This window comes from Molossus molossus, unplaced genomic scaffold, assembly GCF_014108415.1.
Source record: "Molossus molossus isolate mMolMol1 unplaced genomic scaffold, mMolMol1.p scaffold_m16_p_16, whole genome shotgun sequence".
Classification (NCBI taxonomy): domain Eukaryota; kingdom Metazoa; phylum Chordata; class Mammalia; order Chiroptera; family Molossidae; genus Molossus; species Molossus molossus.
The window spans coordinates 49,471,990-49,479,675 of NW_023425351.1; the positions used below are offsets into that span (position 1 = coordinate 49,471,990).

The 7,686-nt window shown below is 42.2% G+C and overlaps 1 pseudogene; it reads left to right on the forward strand.

Moving 5' to 3' along the window:
• The first annotated feature begins 6,443 nt into the window (after positions 1-6,443).
• LOC118631461 lies at positions 6,444-7,255 on the forward strand (annotated as a pseudogene).
• The last annotated feature ends 431 nt before the right edge of the window (positions 7,256-7,686 follow it).

Genomic DNA, 7,686 nt, shown 5'->3' on the forward strand with positions numbered 1-7,686 from the left:
TCTGGATTTGCCAGGCTGCCTTCAGTGTCGGCCTCTGCGGGTGTCTCCTCAGGTAGCACCCTGGGTCCTTGTGTTACCACTCTTGGCTTGGGTTTCCTCTTTTTTATTTGAAGCACCACGTCTTCTACTATCTTTAATTCAGGCCCCGCTGCAGCCTTTGTTGACTTCTCCAATGATTTCAAACTGCTACTGATTGATGGAAGATGTGTTGTAGGGGAAATACTGGCGTCCTCAGCAAGCTGGCTCCTGGATTCCTGGCTTTCTTTACTCAACTCAATGGGCGAGACCCTCAACAAGGTGTTGCAGCTAGGGGCCCCAGACTGAAACAGGTGACATCTCTTTACGTAAAGTGGTCCCGACACCAGGGACGGGCGTTTGGGCTCAGGAATTGGCGCAGTCTCCATCCGCTCTCTGGTCAACCACATACTGCCCAGGGCAGGCTTCAGCGGCACCACGCTGCTGGTGGAGCTCCTGAGGGGCACCGAGGCCGTGTGTGTCATTCTGGTCTCTGTCGGCACTGCTACTCTGTTTGGTGCATCCCTAGCACTCCTGTCCCCAGTGGCCTTGGTCTCCACTCCTTGGGCGCTGACAGGAAACCCCACCGCCTTGTCGGTTCTGGGCATCCCCAGGCTTTTCCCCCTGACTGCGGGCCACTGGGACTGCTGCCTCCCTCTTTGCCTCCCTCCTTGCCGCTTCTTCTGTACCGGTGGGGGTTGGGTCCCTCCTTGCCGGTTCTTCCCTGTTGGTGGGGGTTGGGTCCCTCCTTGCCGGTTCTTCCCTGTTGGTGGGGGTTGGGTCCCTCCTTGCCAGCTCATCCCTGTTGGTGGGGGTTGGGTCCCTCCTTGCCAGCTCTTCCCCATCGGTGTCTGTGGGGGTTGGGTCCCTCCTTGCCAGCTCTTCCGTATCCGTATGGGTGGGGGTTCAGCCCCTTCATGCCAGCGCTTCCCCATCGGTGTCGGTGGGAGTTGGGTCCCTCCTTGCCAGTTCTTCCGTATCCGTATTGGTGGGGGTTCAACCCCTCCATGCCAGCGCTTCCCCATCGGTGTCTGTGGGAGTTGGGATCCTCCCTGCCAGCTTGCCCCCATTGGTCCGGGTTGTGCCCCTTGGAGCCAGCTTGCCCCCATTGGTCCGGGTTGTGCCCCTTGGAGCCAACTTGCTCCCATTGGTCCGGGCTGTGCCCCTTGGAGCCAGCTTGCCCCCATTGGTCCGGGTTGTGCCCCTTGGAGCCAGCTTGCCCCCACTGGTCCGGGTTGTGCCCCTTGGAGCCAGCTTGCCCCCACTGGTCCGGGTTGTGCCCCTTGGAGCCAGCTTGCCCCCACTGGTCCGGGTTGTGCCCCTTGGAGCCAGCTTGCCGCCATTGGGCCGGGTTGTGCCCCTCGGTGCCAGCTTGCCCCCATTGGGCCGGGTTGTGCCCCTCGGTGCCAGCTTACCCCCATTGGTGCAGGTTGGCTCCTTTGGTGCCCACTCACCACCATGGGTCCGGGTTGGGCCTCTTGCTGCCAGCTCTCCACCATCAGTCTGGGCTGGGGTCCTTGCTGCCAGCTCGCCCACACTGGTTCAGGTTGAATTACTGGCTGTCCACCCACCATCATCCGTCTGGGTTGGCTCCCAGGGCCGGATGATACAGAAAGATACTCTTGCATTCTTCGCTCTCTTCTCTCCAACCACTTAGAACAGATTAGTCCGCTCTACTCGCTTTCACAGCCGTGAATGGGGCACGAGCGCTGGGGGCCTCTTCTTATAGCCACATCTCCATTGTGACCCGGCAGAGGGGGCGGAGCCCGCTGACCTCGTAAGAGGGCTTTGACCCCAATGTGTTGGTTGTGGTTGGGAACACTTTTCTTGAAACAAAAATATCCTGAGTTTCCTCTGGTGGTTTTGACTGCTTTTATATTCAGCTCTGGTAGTTGGGCCTTGAGGTCCGAGTTCATATGCTGCTTAAGGAGAACCTAGGAGATGCCAGACTCCAACTTGCCCTTGGGCTTTACAGTCTTGTTGCTGAATCTTAGCCTTCTCATGCTTTTTTTCGTTCTTGTGTTCTTCTCCCCTTCTGCAGTGCCATATTCAATAGCTTTCCACACCACCCAGACTTCCTCTGTCTTGTATATTTATAAATTATAAATTGTTTGGGGCATCCCTGAATTTTCTAACAATCTCCTTAGAAAAATGGAATCTCTTCAAAGCCATGGACTCAACAGGAAAATGGATAAACTATAGCATATGCATAAAGTGGAAATCTAAATGAATTACCATTATTTACTATTGAGAATGACTTCTACAAATAGTTGAGCAAATAAAGCAAGAAGAATATATGGTATGATATAACTCAACATTGTGTATCAATAGGGAATTGTACACATGTAGTAAACGGTTAAAGAAATATATGGGAATGGGACACACCTAGTCCAAGTTAGTGGTTATCTTTGGAACAAGGAATTGAGAGATGACTACGGAGTAGTTATAGAGGGAATTCAATTCTAGACTCTTCTCCTAAAGACCTTGAGGGAAAATCCCAGAGAGGCTAGTCATCTGAAGACTCAACTACCAATACTTCCAGCATCTGGAGGAATGGGTATTCCTATCCTACAGTGGGGGTCTTGGTTCTCAAACTTGCCTGCACAGTAGAATCACCTTGGAACATTTGCAAACACCCAGAGTCCAGTCTGTGCACCAGACCAAATAAATCCTATTCTGTGGGTGAGCCCCAGGTGTCAGTACTTTGTAAAATTTCCCCAGTGATTCCAATGGGCAGCCACAGCCTCGCAGATGAAACACTGCATTTTCAGTACATTTCTCCACCCATCCAGGTACTTTAAAACATCTTATGGTAAAGTTTTACACTTTTCTCCATGAAGCTCTTTTCTTAAATTTATTTCTATTGTTTTCTTTTGATTATTTAAAATGCTGTTTTTAAATATTTATCTTCTGTTTGTTGCTAGTATGTACATAGAAGAGTAATTTTAAAAAGTATCTACTGTGTATTCTTCAATCTTGATATATTTTCTTATTAATTTTCACACATGGCCTATGTTTTTTTGTGTGGTATCTATGTAAATAGTTGTAATATCTGAGTAATGATTGCTTAATTTTTTAACAAAATCTTTATTACTTTATACCTTATTTTTTCTGTCTTATTGTGATGGCTTGGACCCCCAGAGCTATGTGGGTTAAAAGTGATGAGGGCAGAAATTATTCATTTTTGAATTTCAAGAGAATGCCTTTAAAAGTTCACTAATAAGTGTGATATTTGTTGTAGGTTATATGTAGATCCTCTTTATTGGGTAATAAAGTTCTTGTCTCTACTTTATTTTTATACAAGTTTTATCATTAATTGGTGTAGAATTTACTGAATTATTTTCCTGCCTATGTGATTACCTAAATACTATTCAATCTGTTAATGTGGTGAATATCATATTCTATTGTTAATTTTTTCTTGTAGTCATGGAATCAATCCAACACATATTAACCCTTTTTTAAAAAAAAAAAGTTTTTATTGATTTTTTTACAGAGATAGAAACATCCATGCGAGAGATACACTGATTGGTTGCCTTCTGCACGCCCCTCATTGGGTATTGAGCCCGCAACCCAGGCATGTGCCCTGATGGAATGAAACTGAGACCTCTCAGTCCATGGGACCACACTCAATCCATTGATCTACACCAGCCAGGCAAACCTTTTTGTTTTAATTTTAGTCATGAGTGAATTTAGCCTAAAGTTTCCTTTTCATACAATTATACTGGTATTTAGGTTATTTATACTATACTCAAAAATATAAGTTATAGCATGTTTCTTCTTTTCCTTCTTCCTCTGGTAGAGTTCATCTGTAATATAGTCTTGACATGCTTTAGATTACCTGGGTAGATTTTTCAACTACTAATATAATTTCTTTAATGATTTAAGGACTACTTATGCTTTCTATTTCTACTTGAGGGAGCTACACTAAGTACTGTTAGAGGAACTTATCCATTTTATTTAGGTTATTAAATATATTGGCATAATATTAAAAAGATATGATTATTTAATATCCTATGCTAACCTTACTGCTTCATAGTTGTTCTTAATATAATTTTTGTTCCTTTTCTGTTTCTTTTTTTCTTGGTCTTTTCTAGGGAAATATATAAATTCATTTCTTTTTGTGTTAAAAGCTTTAAGTATATTCACATTCAAATACTGGATCCAAAGGAAACATATGGATTTGACTTGTACTCTTCAAACAAATTCAAAGTGATTCTAATGACAGATACGTTAGGCATATTTTGGGAGAGATGTGTTAAACTCAAGACTTATTACAATCTGCCTATTCTGCTTATAAAAAGGACTGCTTTGCTCTCATACACTGTGCATGTTTTTTGTTAATCAATTAAAAATTTAAGATCATATGCAAAATAAAAAAGTTCGAAGTGTACAGCCAACCAATAAATTAATTGATTAGTTCATCCATTTATTCAAGTATTTATCACACACATATTATGTGCCAGGCATGATTTTAGGCATATTACATGACTAGGCACTGCTATCCTTTTGGCCTAGAATGTACAATGCCCTTGTAATTTGAAACATGTTATTTCTAGAAATCCTAAGAAAAACAGTAGTGTTCATAAAGGCCAAAATCAGCAATAGGATGAAAATACTGTATCAAACAGTTGATAGAAACTAAAACATTGCACTTTCTCTCTGCCTCCCTTCAACCTAAGTCCTTGTGACAGGAGTATATTTAGGTATGTTTCTCTTCTGGTGCTATTGTTTATGTCAGTTTAATGTCACCCAGTAAGAGGATCATTTGCTTCATACCATTTAAATTGCTGGTGGAATATGAGTAGCATACATATTTCTCTAACTGAGTTATTTTTTGTTTCATCACTGTCATTTTTAATATATTCTGAAAAACTTGGTTACATAGTTATATCTGCTTACATAGGCAAAACATTTTGGTTTTGAGACTACATAGTGTACAATGGTATTGCCAAGATTTAGAAGTCATTTGCCTAGTTAGATGGCAGGTAGTTATAGCTATCAATTTTAACCTGTTGCAAATTTCTATGGAATAATAGTTGGTAGAATATAGATATTAATTCTCATTCTCCATTACCAATATAAATAAAAGTATCTAAATATGCTTTGAAGAGAGTTCCAATTTCATTGCCCATTTATATTTGCCTTTAGTACTTTTTAAAAATGGGACTTTAGAAGAGGACTTCAAGCATTCTAGAATTGAGTGGTTTCAAGCTAATGTCCATCCCAACACAAGTGAGTGAGGCAATGCTTTCATCAGTAAGTGAGATGCTTCATCAGTGATTTGTTTGGAGGTGATATGAAGTTTTAAAAATTCTCAAAGCAGTTTGTAACTATTATGAATATTTGTTGAGTGTCTTCTGTGCATTAAACAAAAGATACTGAAGATATAGGATTGAGCAGGATAGTTCTTGTCCTCTTGGGATTACATTATATCGGTAGACTTTTATCAGGCAGTTTCACTACATAGAGATAAGAGTTATGATAGGCTTACTATAAGTGCTTATAGAGCATGGAGGACATGAACAGAACCCAGACGTGGAGATTAGAGAAGACCTCCTGGAATAAAGTATCTCTGTGCCGGGACCTGCATAACAACACTTAGCTAGGTGAGGATTTGTCAAGGTTGTAGACTGGGGGTTGGGAGTTCTAAGTAGCATCAAAACAAAAAACCCATGTGGAATGGATTGGAGTTACATGGAGCAGGGCAAGTTTAAGGAATTCAATATTCACAAGTTGAATGGTAGTGTATATTGCATGAATTGAAACAGTTTTAGTAAATGGGTCTGTCCGTCTGTGTTTTGTATAATTTTCTTCTTTTTAAAAATTTTATTTTTTATTAATTATTTTTGTTATAGATGCCCCCCCCCACCATCCTCCCTATACTGCCCACCCTCAAGCATTGCTGTCTTTGTCCATTGGTAATGTGTACATGCTATAAATTCTTTGGTTTATCTCATCTCTCCCCCTCACTCCCCCTCCGCTGAAGTCTGTCAGTCTGAACCATACTCCTTTCTCCTTTCTATGTCTCTGGATCTATTTTATTCATCAGCATTTTTTGTCTACCATATTCTACAAATAAGTGAGATCATGTGTTACTTGTCTTTCTCTGATTGGCTTATTTCACTTAGCATAATGCTCTCCAGGCCCCTCCATGTCATCTCAAAGGATAAGAGATCTTTCTTTCGTATAGCTGCATAGTGTTCCATTGTGCATATCATTTCCTTCTTATATGCTGTCATACTTTCGGTGCATGCATTAAATTTGAATTCCACCCTTTGCAGCTCTTTCCTACTTAGGACCGATGATTAAATACATAAAAACGGCAAAAGGGGCTGTTTGGAGAACAGTGATCATTATTAGTGGTCTGTCTAGTGACAAGGACACCAAATTTAGTATACAAAACTCTCTTTTAGACTCTCTAGGCTCCAATGTATAAACACTTGATACACTATCTCCAGCCTGAACAGAATTTATTAAAAGATACTGGCGTAGCATTCTCCGTCCTCGTGCCCCTTTCCCTACACTTTCCTCATCTTCCCCCCTCTCTGCGCGGGGCATTCTGGGGCCCCAGGTCGAGCCCGCTGTCGCCCAAGGGAAGCGAGAAGGGGCAGCACCGGGAGAAACGCCGGAGTGGCCAGCGGAGTTTAGTCCACCGCCCAGCAGCTGCCGGAGAGGCCCACCCACCCCTTCACCGACCCGCTGCCCCGTTCACGACGCCGCCTGCTTCTGCCCAGTGGTGCGATCGAAGGGACTATGTCTTCATTGAATTTTGTGTCGAAGACAGTAAAGATGTTAATGTAACTTTTGAAAAACCCAAACTTACTTTCAGTTGTCTTAGAGGAAGTGATAATTTTAAACATTTAAATTTAAGTGAAATTGATCTTTTTCACTGTATCGATCCGAATGATTCCAAGCATAAAAGGGCAGATCCATTTTATGTTGTTTACAAAAAGGAGAATCTGGCCAGTCATGGCCGATATGAACAAAAGAAAGGGCAAAGCTTAATTGGCTGAGTGTGGACTTCAATAATTGGAAACACTGGGAAGATGGTTCAGATGAAGCCATGTCTAATTTTGATCGTTTCGCTGAGATGATGAACAACATGGGTGGTGGTGAGGATGTAGATGTACCAGATGGAGCAGATGATGATTTACAAGACAGTAATGATGAAAAAAATGCCAGATTTGGAATAAGGAATGTCATCACTGGATTTTGAGGAAGAAAAATAACTTTTCTGCAAGATTTCATAATTGAGAGAATCCTTGAGTTGATAGCTCTAAGGGTAGACGCTGCATTTGCCTCCCAGTTTTCAACCTGTTTGTTTTCTTGAACCCTTTCACTACAGGTTGATATGTACCATTGTCTGGGACAATTTTAAGTCAGCTAAGGCAATGACCTCAGGCATGAACATTTCCCAGACTTCCCTGATGCTGTTGAGGTCCTAGGCAACTGATGCAGCAGTTGTGATAAATAAAAAATATTTCACCTAAATCTACTTTACTTCATAACATAGATACTGACATGGCAGGAACATCTTGGATTATGGGAAGATAACTTATAGATTTTAGAACATGGAGTCAACCTGGCTGAAATGAAGTGGTTGATACCTTAAACTGGTAACCTGTTGTTCCTCTGGTATATTCTTCAGGGTTGTTCTACTAAAGTTTTATT